Source organism: Tamandua tetradactyla, chromosome X (genome assembly GCF_023851605.1).
Source record: "Tamandua tetradactyla isolate mTamTet1 chromosome X, mTamTet1.pri, whole genome shotgun sequence".
NCBI lineage: Eukaryota > Metazoa > Chordata > Mammalia > Pilosa > Myrmecophagidae > Tamandua > Tamandua tetradactyla.
In genome coordinates, this window is record NC_135353.1 from 70,124,471 (window position 1) to 70,146,273 (window position 21,803).

At 37.5% G+C, this 21,803-nt stretch overlaps 1 protein-coding gene and 1 pseudogene across 2 annotated transcripts in view; both read left to right on the forward strand.

Moving 5' to 3' along the window:
• PLP1 (proteolipid protein 1) overlaps window positions 1-21,803 on the forward strand; it is a 108,894-nt gene that overhangs the window by 60,070 nt on the left and 27,021 nt on the right. The window lies entirely within an intron of this gene.
• On the forward strand, window positions 8,200-9,575 carry LOC143670937 (large ribosomal subunit protein eL15 pseudogene; annotated as a pseudogene).

A 21,803-nucleotide genomic window follows, 5' to 3' on the forward strand; every position in this document is an offset into this window, starting at 1 on the left:
GAAAAATAAGTGAATTAAAATCTCAATCCAGAAAGCTATAAAGTGCCACAGAATAAACCAAAAGATATCAGGAGTTAAAAAGCCCATAAAATGATATTAAAAAAGCACAAAAAATTAATGAAAATGCGGATACTTTACAAAAGTAAGCTAAATGCATACTGCCCCCTAAACTGATTTAAAAAAAAACTGGGATTAGAGAGGAAAATCCCTTATTTTATTCCCTTAGCATCACACTTCCCTCATCCCTGAGAACCACTAATATGTTCTCCATATCAACATTTTATAATTTGAGAATGTTATGTAAATGGAAATATAATCTTTCGAGATTAGACTTTTTTACCCTGCATAATGTCAAGTTTGGGTATGTATCAGTGGCTTATTCCTTTATATTTCTGGGTATTATTCTATTTGATGGATATACCACAGTTTGTTTAACTATCCTTTGCAAGACATTTGTCTTATTTCCACTTTTTTGGATATTACAAATAAAGCTGGTATAAAAAAAATGATTGAAGAATATGTCAAAAAGCACCAAGAATTAACTGAATACTTTGGTGACAAAAACCTCTATAATCTGGGCATAAAACAATATAATAATTCTACAGAAAATGACCCCAGTTTTTATTTTACTCCTTTGGTACATTATTCGTGTAACAATTCGCAATAAAGGATTTATTAAAATATACCTTTATATATGCACTTATGCAAACAGATATTTATATAAATATACACATAGGTAATAATCCCAAGCTTTTAACCATAGTTTTAAAATGTCATAGCTTATCAGTATATAACTAAAACAATGTCATATTAAATTTATCATATGAATGAACTGTAACAACTTTCTGAAGCAGAGAGTAATAACCATTTTTTGTATATATATTTCTATTTCTTTGTGATTGTTGTACCTACTATAATAAACCATCTGTATTAATTCTCATCTTTACCTTAAGTTATCAACCTTCCTTTCTTCAGACATAAGAGAAGACTAGAGAACAGAAAATCAAAAATTGTTTAGCTATTTTTTCTTCATGATAAATCATTTTATAACACTTTAACAGTTTTAGGAAGCAACATTAAACATGCATATATCTGTGTATGATGACACTGGTCTGATTACAACAGAAATCCTCCAAAAGTAACTCTTAGGCATTCAATATTGCTGGATGGGAGCATTTTGATTGTTCCCATGGAGATGTGACCCACCCAATTGTGGGTGGTACCTTTTGATTAGATGATTTCCATGGAAATGTGTCTCCACCCACTGAAGGTGGAGTTGCTTACTAGAATCCTTTAAAAGAGTAAACATTTTGGAGAGAGTCCCTTTTTGTAGAGCCACGAGAAAGCCAACAGACACCACCACGTCATGTGCCCTTCCAGCTGAGAGAGAAACCCTGAACTTCATCAGCCTTCTTGAACCAAGGTATCTTTCTCTGGATGCCTTTGATTGGAAATTTCTGTAGACTTGTTTTATTTTTTTGTATTTATTTATTTTTTACATGGGCAGGCACCGGGAATCGAACCCAGGTCCTCTGGCATGGCAGGCCAGCATTCTTGCCTACTGAGCCACCGTGGCCCGCCTATAGACTTGTTTTAATTGGGACATTTTCTCAGCCTTAGAAGTGTAAACCAGCAACTTATTAAATTTCCCTTTTAAAGCCATTCCATTTCTGGTATTTTGCATTCTGGCAGCTAGCAAACTAGAACAGAGTTAACCTCATTAGCTAACGGCTCACCCATTTCTAGCTTCTATGTATCTCTAAGTCCCCTATATTCTTTATTATAAGCCTCTGATTATACCTTTATGCTGGTCGTAAAAGTGGAATGAGATAATATCTATCCTTTCACGTCTGGCTAATTTCACTCAGCATTATGTCCTCAAGCCTCATCCATCTTGTCATGTGCTTCAGGACATCATTTTGCCTTACTGCTGTATGTATATACCATTGTATGTATATACCACATTTTGTTGATCCACTCATCTGTTGATAGGCATTTGGTTTGTTTCCATTGTTTGATTGTGAATAATGCTGCTGTGAACTTCGGTGTGCAAGTGTCTGTTTGTGCAGTTACTTTCAGCACTTCTAGGTGTAAACCAAGTAGTGCTATTGCTAGGTGTTCTAGCTTGCTAGCTGCCAGAATGCAATATACCAGAAACGGAATGTCTTTTAAAAAGGGGAATTTAATAAGTTGCTAGTTTACAGTTCTAAGGCCGAGAAAATGTCCAATTAAAACACGTCTCTAGAAATGTCCAATCAAAGGCATCCAGGAAAAGATACCTTGGTTGAAGAAGGCCGATGATATTCAGGGTTTCTCTCTCTACTGGAAAGGCACATGGTAAACACAGTCACAGTTTCTCTCTTGGCTGGAAGGGCACATGGCGAGCAAGGCGTCATCTGCTACTTTCTCTCCTCGCTTCTGGTTTCATGAAGCTCCCCAGGAGGCGTTTTCCTTCTTCATCTCTGATGAAGTTCAGGGTTTCTCTCTCAAGTGAGAAGGCACATGGCGAACATAGTCAAGGCTTCCTTCTCAGCTGGAAGGGCACATGGCGAACATGGCGTCATCTGCTAGCTTTCTCTCCTGGCTTCTGGTTTCATGAAGCTCCCCAGGAGGTGTTTTCCTTCTTCATCTCCAAAGGTTGCTGGCTGGTGGACTCTCTGCTTCGTGGTGCTGCAGCATTCTCTGCTCTCTCTGAATCTCCCATTCTCCAAAACATTTCCTCTTTTGTAGGACTCCAATAAACCAATCAAGACCCAACCAAATGGGTGGAGACATGTCACCTAATCCAGTTTAACAACCACTCATGACTAAATCACATCATCCAGGGAGATGATCTGATTACAGTTTCAAACATACAGTATTGAATAGGGATTAGTCTACCTTTATGAAATGGAATTTTGATTAAAACATTACTTTTCTGGGGGGCATACTTCCTTTCAAACCAGCACACTAGGTCACAGGGCAACTCGATATTTAATTTCCTGAGGAACTGCTAAACAGTCTTCCATAGTGGCTGCACCATTATACATTCCTACCAGCAGTGCATAATTGTCCCAGTTTTTCCACATCGTCTCCAACATTTATAGCTTCCTGTTTGTTTAATAGCAGCCATTCTTACAGGTGTGAGGTGGTATCTCATTGTAGTCTTGATCTGCATTTCCCTTCTAGCCAGGGAAAATGAGCATCTCTTCATGTGCTTTTGAGCCATCACTATTTGCTGTTCAGAAAAATGCCTATTCATATCTTTAGCTAATTTTATAATTGGGTTGTTTATTCTTTTATTGTTGAGTTGTATGATTTCTTTGTATATACAAGAAATCAAACCTTTGTTTGTATGTGATTTCCAAATATTTTCTCCCATTGAGTTGGCTGCCTCTTCACCTTTTTGACAAAGTGTTTTGAGGTGCAGAAGCATCTGGTTTTGAGGAGTTCCCATTTATCTATTTTTTTCTTTTGTTGCTTGTGCTTTGAGTGTAAAGTTTAAGAAGCTACCTCCTATAACTAGGTCTTGAAGATGTTTCCCTATATTTTCTTCTAGAAGCTTTATGGTGCTAGTTCTTATATTTAGGTGTTAGGTGTTTGATCCACTTTGCGTTAATTTTTGTGTAGGGTGTAAGATAGGAGTCCTCTTTCATTCTTTTGGTATTGATATCCGGTTCTTCAATGCCCAACCATTGAAAAGACTATTTTGTTCCAGTTCAGAGGATTTGGGGGCCTTCTCAAAAATAAGTTGACCGTAGATTTGGTGGTCTATTTCTGTACTGTTGATTCAATTCTATTGGTCAGTGCTTCTGTCTTCGTACCAGTACTATTCTGTTTTGACCACTGTGAATTTATAATAGGCTTTAAAGTCAGGGAGTGTTAATCCTCCCACTTGGTTCTTCTTTTTTAGGATGCTTTTAGCTATTTGGGGTCTCTTTCCCTTCCAGATGAATTTGGTAGTTAGCTTTTCCAAATCTTCAGATAGGTTGTTGGAATTTTGATTGGCACTGTGTTGAATCTGTAGATTAATTTGGGGAGAATTGACATTTTAACTATATTTAGCCTTCCTATCCATGAGCAGGGAATGTCTTTCCACCTATTGAGATTTCCTTTGATTTCTTTTAGCAATGTTATGTAGTTTTCTGTGTACAAGCCCTTTATGTCCCTAGTTAAGTTCATTCCTAAGTACTTGATTCTTTTACTTGCTATTTTGAGTGGATTTTTTTCCTCAACTGACTCCTCAGCTAGGTCACTGCTTGTGTTTAGAAATGTTACTGATTTTTGCACATTTATTTTATATCGCCACCTTGCTGAATATGTTAATTAACTCAGGTAACTTTGCTGTAGATTTCTCAGGATCTTCCAAGTATAGTATCATATCATCTGCAAATAGTGAGAGTTTTACTTCTACCTTTCCAATTTGGATGCCTTTTATTTCTTTGTCCTGCCTCATTGCTCTAGCTAGAACTTCTAGCACAGTGTTGAATAATAGTGGTGACAGTGGGCATTCTTATCTTGTACCTGATCTTAGGGAGAAGGCTTTCAGTCTCTCTCAATTTAGTACAATGCTGGCTAACGATTTTTCATATATTCCCTTTATCATATTGAGATAACTACCTTTGGTTCCTATTTTTTGGAGTGTTTTTATTGGAAAAGGATGCTGAATTTTGTTGAATGCTTTTTCAGCATCACTTGACGTGATCATGTGATTCTTCCTTTTCGATTTGTTAATGTGCTATATTACATTAATTGATTTTCTTTTGTTGAACCAACCTTGCATTCCTTGTATAACCCCCACTTGGTCATGGTGTGTAATTCTTTTAATGCGCTATTGGATTCGATTTACTAATATTTTATTGGGAATTTTGCATCTATGTTCATTAGGGAGATTGGCCTGTAGTTTTCCTTTCTTGTATCATCTTTACCTGGTTTTGGTATTAAAATTTTATTAGCTTCATGAAATGAGTTACATAGAGTTCCTTTTTCCTAAATTGTTTCAAAAAGTTTAAACAGGGTTGGTGTTAGTTCTTTCTGTGAAGCCATCTGGCCCTGGCCTTTTCTTTGTAGGAAGATTTTTGGTGACTGATTGAATCTCTTTACTTGTGATTGGTTTGTTGAGTTCTTTTATTTCTTTCTGAGTCAGTGTAGCTTGTTTGTGTGTCTCCAGGAATTTGTCCATTTCATCTAAGTTGTCTAGTTTGTTGGTGTATTCATAGTATCCTCTTATGATTTCTTTTATTTCTTCAGGGTCTGTGGTAACACTCCCCTTCTCATTTCTGATTTTCTTTATTTGCATCTTCTCTCTTTTTTTCTCTGTAGTCTTGCTAGTGTCCTATCAATTTTATTGGTTTTCTCAAAGAACCAACTTTTGGTTTTATTGATTCTTTCTATTGTTCTTTTGTTTTCCCATTCATTTATCTCTGCTTTAATCTTTGTTATTTCTCTTCTCCTACTTGCTTTGGGGTTAGTTTTCTATTCTTTCTCAAGTTCCTCCAGGTGGTTGTTAAGTCCTCAAATTTTTGCTTCTTCTTATTTTTTAATATAGGCATTTAGGGCAATAAATTCCCTCTCAGCACAGCCTTGACCACATCCCATAAGTGCCGATAAGTTGTATTTTCATTTTCATTCAGCTCCAGAAAGCTACTGATTTCTCTAGCCATTTCTTCTTTTACTCATTGGTTGTTTACGAGTGTGTTATTTAACTCCATATATTTGTGAATGTTCTCTCTCTTTGGCGGTTATTGAGATCCAACTTCATCCCATTATGATCAGAGAAAGTGCTTTGAATAATTTCAGTATTTTTAAATTTATAAAGACCTGTTTTGTGCCCCAGCATAGGATCTATCCTGGAGAATGTTCCGTGAGCACTAGAGAAGAATGTATAACCTTGTGCTTGGGGTGCAACGACCTATATATGTCTGTTAGGTCTAATTCATTTATCAAGTGATTTAACTTCTCTGTTTCCTTGTTGATCTTCTGTCTGGTTGTTCTATCTATAGAGGAGATTGGTGTATTGAAGTCTCCTTTGCCAATGTCTCTCTCATATATTTTGGACCTTCTTGATTGGGAGCATAAATGTTTATGATTGTTCTATCTTCTTGCTGCATTGACCCTTTAATTAGTATACAGTGACCTTCTTTGTCTCTTATGATGTCTTTACATTTAAAGTCTATTTTTCTGATATTAGTATTGATATTCCTGCTTTCTTTTGGTTGTAACTTGTGTGGAAATCTTTTTCCATCCTTTCTCTTTCAATCTATTTGTATCCTTGTGTCTAAACTGAGTCTCTTGTAAGCAGAATATAGCTGGATTATGTTTCTTAATCCATCCTGCCAATATGTATCCTTTAATTGGTAAGTTTAGTCCGTTTACATTCAGTGTTATTACTGAAAATGCATTTCTTGATTCTACCATCTTATCTTTTTTATTTGTCAGATCTATATATTCTTTTCCCTCTTTCTCTTTATATTATTTAAATTACCCTTAGTGGTACTCTTCAATTCTCTTCCCTCCTCCAGACCTCCCTCTCCTGTCTTTTTTTTTTTTTCCAGCTGGCAGAACTCCTTTTAGTATTTCTTGTACGGCTCGTCTCTTGTTGACAGATTCTTTCAGGACTTCTTTGTCTGTGAAAATTTTAATCTCTCCCTCAGTTTTGAAGGACAATTTGGCTGGGTACAGAATTCTTGGCTGGAAGTCTTTCTCTTTCAGCATCTTGAATATATCATACCAATGGCTTCTCACCTCCAGGGTGCTAGTTGAGTAGTCGGAACTCAGTCTTATTTGATTTCCCTTGTGTGTAGTAGATTGTTTTTCTCTTGCTGCTTTCAGGATTTTCTGCTTCTCTTCAACATTTGACAGACTGATTAGTATGTGCCTTGGGAAAGGCCTGTTTGGATTTATTCTGTTTGGAGTTTGTTGGGCTTCTTTGACTTGTATATTTATGTCCTTAATGGGGGTTGGGAAGTTTTTCCCCATTATATCCTCAACTACTTTTCCTAACCCTTTATTCCTCTCTTCTCCTTCTGGGACACCAATGATTCTTATATTTGTGCACTTTGTTTTATCTATCATTTCCCTGTGATCCAATTCAATTTTTTCCATCTTTTTTGCCATTTGCTGTTTTGAGTTTTTGAAGTCAATTATCCTGTCTTCTATATCAGTTATTCTTTCTTTTGTCTCTTCAAATCTGGTGTTGTGTGCCTCTAGTATGTTTTTTATTTGGTCAACATCGTCTTTAATTCCTGTGATTTCCGCTATTTTTCTATTTATTCTTTCAAATTCCTCTTTGTCTTCTACTGTCTTCTTGATCTCCTTTATGTCATTTGCTTTCCCTTATTTTATTAGAGTTGTATGAACATCTTTGATTGGTTGTTCCAATGTCTGTGTCTCCTCTGATGTTTTAATTTGTTCATTAGGCAGGGCCATATCTGTCTGCATTGTGATATGCTTAGTCATCTTCTGCTGTCTTTGTTGCATGTAAATATCTTGATTGATTTACTTTGGGAGTTGATTTCTTTTGGTACTCTAAGGCCTTGTGTTTCCAGGATGGTTGTACAACAGGGAGTAAGGTACAGGGTAGAGCACCCAGTGCAGTGATTTCTTTCAGAGCTGGTATGGATGCTGGTTGGGGATGTTACACTAATGCTTGTGAACATTGGTGCCCAGCGATGAGGGAGGTTGTAGTTGTGCGGGTGCATTGGTCTCAGGGGCGTAACTGAGGTGTGAGCTGGTCTAAGGCATGGGTGTGCACATGCCTAGAGCTGTTGCAGCAGGTCGGCATTATGCCTTCATGGATTGGGGGCAGATGTGATCCAGCTGCGCAGGTTGGCACTTTCTCAGAGCTGGGAAGTGAGGCTGAGGGCTGTGGATATGCGCAGTTCTAGGACTGCTGTGAAGTGTGGTTCCCATAGCTGAATGACGTGATTGAGGGCCCATGCACATGTGAGGGCCTGGGAGTACCAAAAATGGATGCACTGAGCTCAAGGAGGGTGGGCTGAGGCTGTGTGGCACTTTGGGTGGGGGTGCAGTGATAGCCTAAGTATGGAGGTTAGTGCCCACCACCTTTATGTGTTGGCAACAGCCTGCAGTGAGCAGGGAGGGGGAGGCTATGCTCAGGAGGGGTACAGGACAGGTGGGTTGGGCTGCACGTGGGGTGAGGGTGTGGGGCAGGTACACGCACTGGGGGCTGGTGGGGTGGGGGTGCCTGGAGCACAGGGAATGGGAGTGGATGACATGGTTCAGGTGCCTGGGCTGTGGGGTGAGTCGCCGGTCATGGGGCTGCCCTTGTGAGGGTTGTGTGCCCAAGGAACGAGGCTTGGTTTACTTCCTAGTCCCATGCTCCCATTCGTGCTGTCCCACCAGCTCTGCACCTCTGCGCCTCCACACCTCTGTGCCAGGCTCCAGCTGTCTGCTTCTCAGTTCCTTGACCTCTGTAACCAGGGCTGCCGCTTGTGGTACAAAAGGCTCTCCCAGGTCAGCTGTACTCCCAAATTGCTGCCTCAGTTGCCCTTCTGTCCCTTCTCTAACTTTTCTGAGGAGCAGGGCTAATCTTGAGCTATTATAGTCGACCATCTTCCTGGAAGTCCTCTCCATATTTTTTAGTTGAAACAAGTTATGTAAACAGTGGTACCTTATTGAACTCATAAAACTAATGTAGGAGATTTAGGTGATTTGAATTATGAGAACTTTAACCCTGGTCTTGAACAAACCAAAATAGTGTTCCAGAATTCTTCTTTTATGTTGACACTAACACCTTTTCTTATTTTCTTATAGTTATAATTACAAAAGCTCTTATGTAAGTATACTTTTCAATGCCTACACAAAGAAACATAGTTCATTAACTTCTTTAATTTTCTTTTAGACAGATTTGCCAGTTTATGTGGACTACATATTCCTAGAGTGTGTGCAAAGCAACTCAATAGTTTTTTTTTTATCAATTTGTTTTTTAAGTGTTGCAAGAGCCCTTTCAGTCAGGTGCTTATAAGTATATATAGGAGCTATGGAGGAAGAAGCAGTCCGATGTGATGTGCTTTCTTCTGAGGGTCTGCTACTGGCAATAATGCCAGCTTTCTGCATTCCACAGCCCACCCAACCCCCACGGTCTCACCCGGCCTGATAAAGCACACAGACTGGGATACAAGGCCAAGTAAGATCATGTCATCTATAGGATTTGAGTGTGCCGTGGTGGTTGAAAACACCCAGTTCCTAAGGGTGCAATGTATGGCAAGCTTGTCCTTCATGTGTTACCCAACTGAAGTTTGCAAGAAACCTTCAGTCTGTTGCTGAGGAGCATGCTGGATGCCATTGTGGGGGCACTGAGAGTCCCCAATTCTTATTGGGTTGGTGAAGATTCTATATGCAAATTGTTTGAGGTAATTCTCATTGATCCATTCTATAAAGCTATCAGAAGAAATCTTGACACCCAGTGGATCACCAAGCCAGTCCACAAGCACAGGAAGATGTGTGGGCTAACGTCTGCAGGCCACAAGAGCCGTGGCCGTGGAAAGGGCCACATGTTCCACCACAGTATTGGTGGCTCTCACTGTGCAGCTTGAAGAAGGCGCAGTACTCCCAAGCCCCATTGTTACCACTAATATAAATAAATGTTTGTAAAATTAATACATAATAAACAATTTAGGACAGTCACGTCTACTTAAAAGCGTTCTTTGTTAAACAGTAGTTGTCTGCAGATTATTTCATGAATATATATATATATTGTCAAATTATGAAAGTTAAAGTGCAATAATGTTTGAAGACTATAAAGTGATGGTGTATCTTGTTTCTAATAAGATAAACAATTTTGTCTTTGCTTTATCTTTTCAGGGAGTTACATGTTAATGCTTAAAATGCCATGCAGTGTGGTAAAGGTGTAAAATAAATTCTTCAAAAGAGGAGGACTGAAGCCAGCTCTTTAGCTCTTTCTGTAGATTTGTTTGGTGCATGAAAACCTGCAATTTTATTGCGGGGATAACATGCTGTCCTGGTTTATTCTCAAGTAGCTTTTTTTTTTTTTAGTTTAGTTAGAGGGAAAATTTGGAAAAGTTTTTTAAAATTGAAATTTGCTTGGAAATTTGTAGGATGGGAGGAGGATATCCTTTCTCTTACATCATTTGCAATAAAGTAATTAAAATCGGAACTAGAGCTCACATTTTTAGATTGAATCTTGTATTCTATTCATGTAACTGCTGCTTCTTAGAGGGAAAAAACTTCAAAAGAATGCCACCATTTCTAGAAAAATTTTTAAAATGAGTTCTCTTACAAATGAAATAAACCTGGGTTGACAACCTAAACAAAATTGATTGGTCTCCACAGTACCATTAAGTTCACATGAAAGGTGAAACTTGGTTCAATTCCATACTTCTATCTATGATATATGAATAATCCTGAATTTGATTAATTAGCTGTGGTATTTACACTGTTATATATTGGGAGTGGTGGAAACTGAGCATTAGAAGGTAAATGAGACAAGTGAATTATTAACCTTAAGGTTTGTAAACTAGTAATACATACGGTCATGAAGCCAGAGGCCATTAGACTTAATACTTTCAAATTTGTAAGGATAAAAAATTGAAACTTGCTTTAATCAAGATCTTACTGTAATGGTAATTTGTGGCCTTTATGAGGCTCTAGCCTTATTAGGGAAAAAAATACAATTGGTTATATAAACGCACATCATTGCTTAGTACAATATAACCTCACAACTGATCTTTGATTGACCCACTTTATCCATTCCCATAAGATTACTGAGAAAAATATTCTTGGCGTCAGTGTAGGTTCATGGTTTCCAACCTAGGCTGAAGTGTTTACTCCTCTCCCTGGTCAAACTACCTTCAAAATACCATTCTGCAGACTTGGGCCATCAATTGTTTTCCTACCTTAACTTTTTTTCCAGTAGACTAAGCCTCTGTTTCTCGGGGTATATTTGAGTAAGAAATACTCAACTTCAAATTCTGAGTTTGCTGAATTAAGAATGGTTAGTTTGATTTTTGATTGCTGATTTCCTTGAGCCAATTTTTATTTTTTAGAAGTCTCAAAAGGCTAGTTAAATGATTTCCAGAAAACATTTTTAACAACCTTCATTAATAAAACCTTCTAACTTTAATTCCTTTCTACTAAAAATATTTTTAATAAACTATAAATTCTGATGTGGGTAGGGATGGTTCAACTGAGTGAATTCATGTCTATTAAACTTAAGACAAACAAGACTTCTGTTATCAGGCTTCTGTTATCTTTTGGCATCTAGTACTAATGTGCTTTAAAGCAATCTGCAAAAAGGCGTCAAAACTTGATGGCAAAAATTGTCAATATAATCTGAGAAAAAATAAAATATATAGTATTTAGTCTTTAGAGCTTCTCATTCTTGGTTATTTGGGCATTGCATGAATTAGAAAACTTCTAAAACTATTCCAGAAGTTTAGCTAGGAAAGGGGTGAGGGTTCAGGCCAAAGGTTGGCATCATCTATTTCCAAGGAGTGTTTGCTTGCTCCTGTCCTTCCTACAGTATTGTCTTTATCTCTACAAAGTAGGTAGATGGATCCTGCTAAATCCATCATGTCACTTCTGTGCTGGAAACCAGAGTCATAATAACTTCCATGATCTTCCCACCTCCCTTGTGACTTCATGTCCTAATGCTGTCCTCACTCGATCTTATCCCAGACTCCGTACTGCTTCTCAACCACTCTTGTCCTAATGCCTTTGCATTTGCTGTCCTCTATACAGGAAAACTCCCCAGAGTATTAAGTGTCACCTTAGAGAGTTTTCCCTGCCACTCTACAAGCCATTCCCGTTTGCTTTAATATTTCTGTAGCAGCATATAATTCAAACACATCAAAACTGATGAGTCAGATTTTCTTAAGAAATACTGCAATTGGTTTATCACAACCCCATGAGGTGTAGGTATTATTCTTAACCCTTTTTTGCCAATGAGGAAAATGAGGCACAGAGAGAAGCAACTTGTTGAAGGTCCCACAGATATTAAGTAGCTGTGTGAATCCAAACCCTGTCTCTAAATTTAATTTAAATTTTTCATTAGGTAATAAGTTAACATGGATAAAAATTTAAAAGGTACAGTAGGTTCTACAGTAAAAAGTCTCCCTGCCCCACAGTTTACCCATGGACACAGTCAGTATGATCAGTTTCTTGAATTTTCATCAGATGTTTTTATGACTGTATAAGTGTAAGTATTTTTCATTTTATTGCCCAAATAGCAGTACATTATACACATTGTTTTTTTTTTTCACTTAATTAGAGCTTGTTCATGAAGAGCTTCCTCATTCTTCTTTATACCGCTTGGTATTCCATTATATGGATGTATTCTAATTGGTTAAATGCTGCCCCTACCAATGAATATTAAGATTTTTTTTCAAGCTTATGCTATTACAAAAAAAATATTTTTTGTATATGTCTTAGTTTGTAGGACAAATTCCTAAAAGTAGAATGGCAGGGTTAAAAATTATGTGTACTTTAATTTTGATAGATAGTGCCATATTGTCTTCTATAGAGATTGCAAAAATTTACACTCCCACCAGCAGTGAGTGAGAGGATCTGTTTACCCACATGCTTGCCAACACATTATCACATTTTAAAAATCACTGCCAATATAATAGGGGAAAATGATATTGCTAGATAGTTTTATTTTGCCTCTGAGTAAAGCAGAGGCAAAGTTATATGCATATCATAGCTTTTTTTTCCGTGGACACACAGATAAGCTAACTGTTTTACTGACCCTTATATGTTTAGGTAGGGACCCTATGATATTTTTTTCCAATGGAATGTGAGCAGAAGTGATATGTTACTTCACACAAGGCATTTGAGAGTTGATATGCCTCTTGCAAAATACGATCAACTTTGGAGGCCAATGATCCAGATAGCATAACTACAAGAGGGAAGAAAGTTGTTCAACTCCTATCAGACTATAAGAGTAAGAAATAACACTTTATTTGTGTTAGTTGCTTTAGTTCTTATGGCAGCATATCCTAGCTTGACCTTGACTAATTCAATAAGTTGAGCCAATCATTCATTTATTGAAGAACCATTTATATTTGCTTTACTGCCTGTTATGGTTAGATTCATGTGTCAGCTTGGCCAGGTGATAGTGTCCAGTTTTCTGGTTAAGCAAGCACTGGCGTCATTGTTACTGTGAGGACATTTCGTGGACTTAAATCATCAGTAATTTTATTGCATCTATGGCTGATTTCAACTACCAAGGAGAGTGTCTTCAGCAATGAGAGATGTTTAATCCAATCAGTTATTGACTTTAAAGGGAGAAGTAATGATTTCAGCAGTCAGAAGAGAGAATTTTTACTCTACTTCAGCCAGCCAGCTGCTGTCCCAGGGAATTCATGAAAAATCTTCATCAGAGTTCCAAGCTTGTACCTGCTCTACGGAATCTGGACTCGTGCTTCCCCACAATAGCATGAGATATTTTTTTTCTATGACATTATGATTTAATTATCTATTTCAGCTGCTAGTCTGTTATTTTTAAGGTGAATAAATTCACATTGAGATAGGAAAATAGTTTTTAAAAAGTCTTATTTTTCTGAGTAAAATTAACCATCAAATTTTAAAAAATTAGCTAAAGCATTTGTCTTGGTTCATTTTTTTTTAATTTTTAAATTATTTAAAAACAACCTACAAACATGAACATTTTTACCATATGATCATTCCATTCTTGGTATATAATCAATAATTCACAATATCATCACATAGTTGTATATTCATCACCATGATCATTTCTTAGAACATTCGCATCAATTCAGAAAAAGAAATAAAAAGAAAAAAATTCATACATACCATACCCCCTACCCCTCCCTCTATTGATCGCTAGTATTTCCATCTATCCAATATATTTTAGCCTTTGTTTCCCCCCTTTTTTTTCTATTCCCCTTATCACTCCTTTCATTGATTACTACCATTTCAATCTACTAAATTTATTTTAACATTTGTTTCCCCTATTATTTATTTATTTCTAATCCACAGGTTTTACTCATCTGCCCATACCGTAAGTAAAAGGAGCATCAGACACAAGGTTTTCACAATCACACAGTCACATTGCAAAAGCTGTATCATTATACAATCATCTTCAAGAAGCATGGCTACTGGAACACAGCTCTACATTTTCAGGCGCTTCTCTCCAGGCTCTCCAATATACCTTAACTAAAAACGTGATATCTGTTTAATACGTAAGAATAACCTCCAGGATAACCTCTTGACTCTATTTGGAATCTTTCAGCCATTGACACTTTATTTTGTCTCATTTCTCTCTTCCTCCTTTTGGTCTAGAAGGTTTTCTCAATCCCTTAATGCTGAGTCCCAGCTCATTCTAGGATTTCTGTTCCATGTTACCAGGAAGGTTTACACCCCTGGGAGTCATGTCCCACATAGAGAGGTGTTGGGCAGTGAGTTTGTTTGTTGTGTTGGCTGAGAGAGAGAGGCCACATCTGAGCAACAGAAGAGGTTCTCTTGGCAGTGACTCATAAGCCTAATTTTAAGTAGGCTTAGCCTGTTCTTTGCAATGATAAGTTTCATATGAACAAACCCCAAGATTGAGGGCTCGGCCTATTGCTTTGGTTGTCCACACTGCTTGTGAGAATATCAGGAATTCTCCACATGGGGAAGTTGAATTTTCCCCCTTTCTCCTCGTTCCCCCAAGGGGATGTTGCAAGTACTTTTTTATTTACTGTTCAAGTCACTCTGGGATTTATCGGGGCATCACTCTGTACAAACCAACAAAATCTCATGCCCTACTCAAGGTTCCATGTACTTAAGGGGTTCTCTTAAGCTGTCCACATAAGTTATATTAGGAAATGCCCTAGTCAAAATATAAATTTTGTACCAAATAAACATTTTTTGCTTTAGTCTTGCACGTAAGTTAAAGTTTTAAAATATGAATTACCACCTGTTTTCGACGCCCTGAAATATTGACATTTCTTTGTTCTTCCTTATGCAAAAACATTTTTTAATTTGTACATTTAGTCACTATCATTGTACACTATAGGCATTCCTAGATTATATCATCTCAGTCTTTATCGTCTATCTTTCCTTCTGATTTCATTTGTGCACCCAGCCCTCCTCCCTCTTTCATTCAGCATGAGATAATTTTTATAAAATTCTCATATTTACAGATATCTCCTGTCAGTTCTGTTTTCCTAGAGAACCATGATTTATAAGCTGTGATTTCAAATTATTATTATCCTTTGTCCACACTTTTAAGCACCATGCTATATTAAATAAATTGTTGATGGCTGCTAATAAAAAAACATGTTGCAAGAGAGGGAAAACAAGAGGAAGTGGAGCAGAAAACAAAGAAAGAGAACTGGCTTCTGTCAAATATGCAATTATCACTGTAAAAGACTAGTTATGTTTCTTCTGCAAGATGAGGAAAGAAAGTTAACATACAAAAAAACAGATTTTGAGATATAAACACATAAAAGAGAGGGGAATACATATGATTTTGACATAACATGGGCCCTTGACATTTTTAAAGGTGTAAAATAAAATTAAAAAAAAATCCCCAAATATGCAAACGAAGGAGGGGATATCTCCTACGTTCAACAAACGCTTTCTTTTCGACAATCACCTAATAGGGTTTCTTTTCTTTTTGTTCTAAAGTTCCTCTTTTGTTCATGTCAAAAGCTCCCCAATGTAGTCACTGCAATTTGACATTGTCCCTTGTGAGATTGGTCCAGGCAGAGAAAGAAGCACATCGGTTAGCATTGTAGTGAGAGAATGTGAGGGATGTTTGGCCTGGAAGAGGAACTGTTTTAGACTGAGAAAACTCTATGAGAACTGACCAGTCCGTAAAAATGATACTTGTGAAATCTGTGTCTCTGGAGTTTGGCCAAAGGCCAGGTGTTACAGATCAGGGACCAGACCCTGATTCTGGGTAGACAAAACTAAGCAACGTAGGTCTCAGGAACACAAAGACAGGACTGAAAAGTCTTTATAAGGTTGTTTTATTGTTGTTGTTTTAATATTTTTATTGTCAAACCTTAACAAACAAAAATACAAACATTCTTGACATGCATACAGTCCACACATGGTTACAATCAGTGGCTCGCAATAAAGTTGTGTATTCATCACCATGATCATTTTCTAGAACACTTGCATCTCTCCAGCAAAAGAAATAATAAAGAAAAAAGAAAAAACTCACACATAGCATACCCCTTACCCCTCCCTCTCAATGACCACAAATATTTCAATCTACTCAATTTATTTTAACCTTTGTTCCCCCTATTATTTGTTTATTTTTTATCCATATGTTTTACTCATCTGTCCATACCCCAGATAAAAGAAGCATCAGATACAAGGTTTTCACAATCACAGTCACACTGGAAAAGCTACATCATTACACAATCATCTTCAAGAAACATGGCTACTGGAACACAGCTCTACAGTTTCAGGTACTTCCCTCTAGCCACTTAATACACCATAAACTAAAAGGGGGTATCCATGTAATGCATAAGAATAACCTCCAGGATAACCTCTCATCTCTGAAATTTCTCAACCACTAACTCTTTATTTTGTCTCATTTCTCTCTTCCCCCTTTTGGTCGAGAAGGTTTTCTCAATTCCTTGATGTGGAGTCCCAGCTCATCCTAGGACTTCTGTCCCACGTTGCCAGGGAGGTTTACAGCCCTGGGAGTCATGTCCCATGTAAAGGGGGAGGGCAGTGAGTTCACTTGCCATGTCAGCTTAGAGAGAGAGAGAGAGACCACATCTGAGCAACATAAGAGGTTCTCTGGGGGTGACTCTTAGGCCTAGTTTTAAGAAGGCTTAGCCTATCCTTTGCAAGCATAAGTTTCATAGGGGCAAACCCCACAATTGAGGGCTCAGCCTATTGATTTGGTTGTCCCTGCTGCTTACGAGAATATCAGGAATCCTCCAAATGGGGAAGTTGAATATTTCCCCCTTTCTCCACATTCCCCCAAGGGGACTTTGTAGATACTTCTTTATTCACTGTCCAAATCACTCTCGGATTTGTCGGGGCATCACAGTAACCTAGACAAACCAACAAAATCTCAGGCCCTATTCAAGATTCCACGTACTTATGGTATTCAATTAAATTGATGAGACAAATTAAATTAGGAAATACACTAGTCAAAGTATAAATTTTACAGCGAATTAACATTTCTCCCTTTAATCTTACACAGAAGTTGAAGTTTTAAAATACAAATGACTATCTATTTTCAACACCCTGCAATGCTGACATTCTTTTGTTCTTCCTCATGCAAAAACATTTTTTAATTTGTGCATTTAATCAATATCATTGTACACTCCAGGCATTCCTAAATTATACCATCTCAGTCTTTATCATTTATCTTTCCTTCTGGTTTTATACGTGCCCCAGCCCTTCTCCCGGTATCATTTTCACATTCAGCTTCGTTAAGTGTACCTACATTATTGTACTGCAATCAGGTAGTGTTGTGCTATCCATTTTTAAATTTTTGCAATCAGTCCTGTTACACAATCTGTATCCCTTCAGCACCAATTACCCAATCTCTACCTTGTTTCTATCTCCTAATAACCTGTGTTCTTAACTGAAATTCTCCAAGTTCAGTCATTAATGTTAGTTCGTATCTATGAGACCATAAAGTATTTGTAAGGCTTTAAAATGATAACCTGAGGCAAAATGTATCTACCAAACATTGGTCTGAGGAGATCTGAACTCCGTCCCCAGGGCCAGTTCAAGAACAAACTTATCTGAACTATTGTCATCTTCTCCCTATAGGCTTATCCTTTTATATTCAAGAAACGTTAAGGGCACTAGGCAAGCAGTCTGACCATAGGAGTATGTTGTAAGAAGGCTAGAAAACAGCTTCACCAGGAAACAATAAAGATGCAATCACATAACCAATTTATAGGAAAACAAAATAAGCCCAACGCAGAAGGGCTTCATTGAAATATCAGAGCTCAATTCAGAATAAACTTCCCTCCCAATTCAGCATGAACTCACTTGCCAAACATGGGCAGGGTGGCACCTCAAATAGGTAGACTTGAGGGGTCACAGATGTGGTCACTGTTACTAAGTAGAATATTTGGATCCAAGGCAGTGAGGGCTTTAGCTGAATCTCAGTGACCCTCCTTGTCTGTCAATGTCCCCCAGCCAAAGACCACCAGGAACACACCTGTGATTGAACAAGTTGGGTTTTATTGCTCTTTGCAGCAAAAGGAGATAACTTACCCCTCTGGTCTGCATTCCCCTTTGCAGCAACCACTGAGCAGAAAACCCAACTTGTTCAACTACAGGTGTGTTCCTGGTGGTCTTTGGTTGGAGAGTATTGAAAGCATTTCTACACATGAAACCAGAAAGCCTGCATTGTAGCTTCTACCACTTACCAGCTGTTTGACCTTGGGCGAGTCACTTGACTTCTCTGATACTAGATTTTCTCATCTATAAATTGGACATAGTAACAGTGTCAACTGTTGTGGGCTGCTGTAAGACACAGATATAAAATTTGTTTTAAAAATGAAACAAAAGTGTGATAGCTAGGTTATATCTGAAGTGGCCCCTAGAGTAACCAGTTCAGGAATTCAGTGGCCTAGTGAATCTGAAGACCTGTTATTTTGTTGTAGATAGAGGGAGAGGGTGGTTGTCTGCAGAAAGAAAGCCCCTTTCCCCAGGCAATTTCTCCAACCTCCATCCCTGGTGTGTTTGTTCTCTACTGTCTGTTCTACACAATTTAGCACTTTCTGATATAGTCTCTGCAGCAATAGCCTTGAGTATTGGAGATAACATTAGACTTGAATTTGGAAAAAATGGGTTTGAATCCTAGCTCTTCCAGTATTATGGGCCTCAGAAGCCTCAGTTTGCGCATGCATAAAATGGGTATAAAAAGCCCTATCTCACGTGTTGTGGGATTAACAAGGATTATGTTTGTACAAGAATAGTGGAGTGATGAAAATGATTATTTCATTAGCTTACATCAAAATTTATTTTTAAAAAGAGACAGGTTTTTTGTTTGTTTGTTTTAAGGAAAATACCCTGATAAACCAATTGGGGGAAGGGAAAAGCTTTGATCGAAAGGATATGTAGCTAATCTGCTCTTCCTAAGAAATCAACATGAATTTGGGACAGTGAAGGAAAAAGGGGAAATGGAGGGGAGAAAAGAGCAGGAGGGTTCCATGGCAGAAGGTTAGAATTTGTAGAGAAATTTGTAATGGCAATGCAGCCAAAAGATTTTAAATACAGGAATGTCTATTAATCAATTAAAAAATTTCATTCGAGCAGTTGTACATTTACAGAAATGTTATGCAGGAAGTACAAAGTTCCCACATACTCCCTTCTCACATGCAGTTTTCCCTTTTACTAACATTTTGCATTAGTGTGATACCTTTGTTACAATTCATAAAATAATATTATTATAATTATGCTATTAACTTTATCACACTGTATACATTGCCCTGTTCAGTTCTGTGGGTTTTCTGTGTCTGTATGTGGTGACTTATATACAACTTAAAGTTATTCTTTCTTCCCTTTATAAATATACAATTCAGTGGCATTAATTAAACATATGCAAAATTGTACTTCCATCCCAATGGTCCATTGTTAAACTTTTCCATCACCCCAAACAGAAATTTCAGACCAGTTAAACATTAACTCCCCACCTCCTTACCCCATTTGACCCTTGGTAAACTGTATTCTAGTTTCTGACTTCATGAATATGCTTATTCTGCTTATTTCATATAAGTGAGATCATACAGTATTTGTCCAGTTGGTCTGGATTATTTCACTCAATATGATGTCTTCAGGGTTCATTCATGTTATAGCATGCATCAGAACTTCATTCCTTTTTATAGATAAATAATATTCCATTGTATGTATACACTGTATTTTATTTATTGATTTACCTGCTGATGGACACTTGATTTCCTTCTACCTTTTGGCAATTGTGAATAATGCCACTATGAACATTGGTGCACAAATGTCTGTTCGAGTCTCCCAGTTCTTTTGGGTATATACTTATTCTTTTGGGATTGCCAAGTCGTATGGCAATTCTATACTTAACTTTCTAAGGAATTGCCATGTTGCATTCCACAGTGTCTGCACCATTTTTACATTCTTACCAACAATGTATGAATGATCCAGTTTCTCCATCCTCTCCAGCATGTGTTGTTTTCTGTTTTGTTTTGTTTTTTTGCATGGGAAGACACTGGGAATCGAACCTGGGTCTGTGGCATGGCAGGCGAGAACTCTGCCTGCTGAGCCACCGTGGCCTGCCCTGTTTTCTGTTTTTTAAATAGTAATCATTCTAGTAGGTGTGAGATGGTATCTCATTGTGCTTTTAATTTACATTTCCCTGATGGCTAATGGCTTTGATCATCTTTTCATGTGCTTATTGACCACTTGTATATCTTCTTTGGAGAAATGTTTTTTCACGTCCTTTTCCCATTTTTAAATTGGACTGTGTGTCTTTTTGTTGTTAAGTTGTAGAAGTTCTTTATAAATTCTGGATATTATACCCTTATCATAAATAGGGTTTCTGAGTATTTTTTCCCATTCTGTAGGTTGTCTTTTTTTTTGGCAAGGGCAGGTTCCAGGAACCAAACCCTGTAGGTTGTCTTTTTAGTATCTTAATGAGGTCCTATGATGCACAAAAAGTTTTACTTTTAATGAAGCCCTATATATCTGTTTTTTCACTTCTGTTGCTCTTACTTTTCATGTAAAGTCTAAAAAACCACCATGTATGTATCATAAGGTCCTGAAGACACTTCCCTGTTTTCTTCTAGAAGTGTTATGATTTTTGTTCTTATATTAAGGTCTGGATACATTTTGAGTTGATTTTGTATATGGTATGAGGTAGGGGTCCACATTCAATCTTTTACATATGGCTATCCAGTGCTCCCAGCACCAATTGTTGAAGAAATTATTCCTTTCCCACTGAGTGGACTTGGCACCTTTGTCAAAGATCAGTTGGCCAAAGGTATAACAGTTTATTTCTGAACTGCCTGTTTGATTCCATTAGTCTATATGTCTGTCCTTGTGCTCGTATCACACTGTTTTTTTCATCACATAGTTGTATATTCATCATCATGATCATTTCTTAGAACATTTGCATCAATTCAGAAAAAGAAATAAAAAGAAGACAGAAAAAAATTCATACGTACCATACTCTTTACCCCTCCCTTTCATTGATCACTAGCATTTCAATCTACTAAAATTATTTTAACATTTGTTCCCCCTATTATTTATTTATTTTTAATCCATATGTTTTACTCATCTGTCCATAAGGTAGATAAAAGAAGCATCAGACACAATGTTTTCACAATCACACAGTCACACTGCAAAAGCTGTATCATTATACAATCATATCCAAGAAACATGGCTACTGGAACACAGCTCTACATTTTCAGGCAGTTCCCTCCAGCCTCTCGGTTACACCTTAACTAAAAAGGTGATATCTATTTAATGTGTAAGAATAACCTCCAGGATAATCTCTTGACTCTGTTTGGAATCTCTCAGCCATTGACACTTTATTTTGTCTCATTTCTCTCTTCCTCCTTTCAGTTGAGAAGGTTTTCTCAATCCCTTGGTGCTGAGTCTCAGTTCAATTCTAGGATTTCTGTCCCACATTTCCAGGAAGGTTTACACTCCTGGGAGTCATATCCCACATAGAGAGGGAGAGGGCAGTGAGTTTGCTTGTTGTGTTGGCTGAGAGAGAGAGGCCACATCTGAGCAACAGAAGAGGTTCTCTTGGCAGTGACTCTTAAGCCTAATTTTAAGTAGGTTTAGTCTGTTCTTTGCAAGGTTAAGTTTCATATGAACAAACCCCAAGATTGGGGGCTCAGCCCATTGCTTTGGTTGTCCCCACAGCTTGATATCAT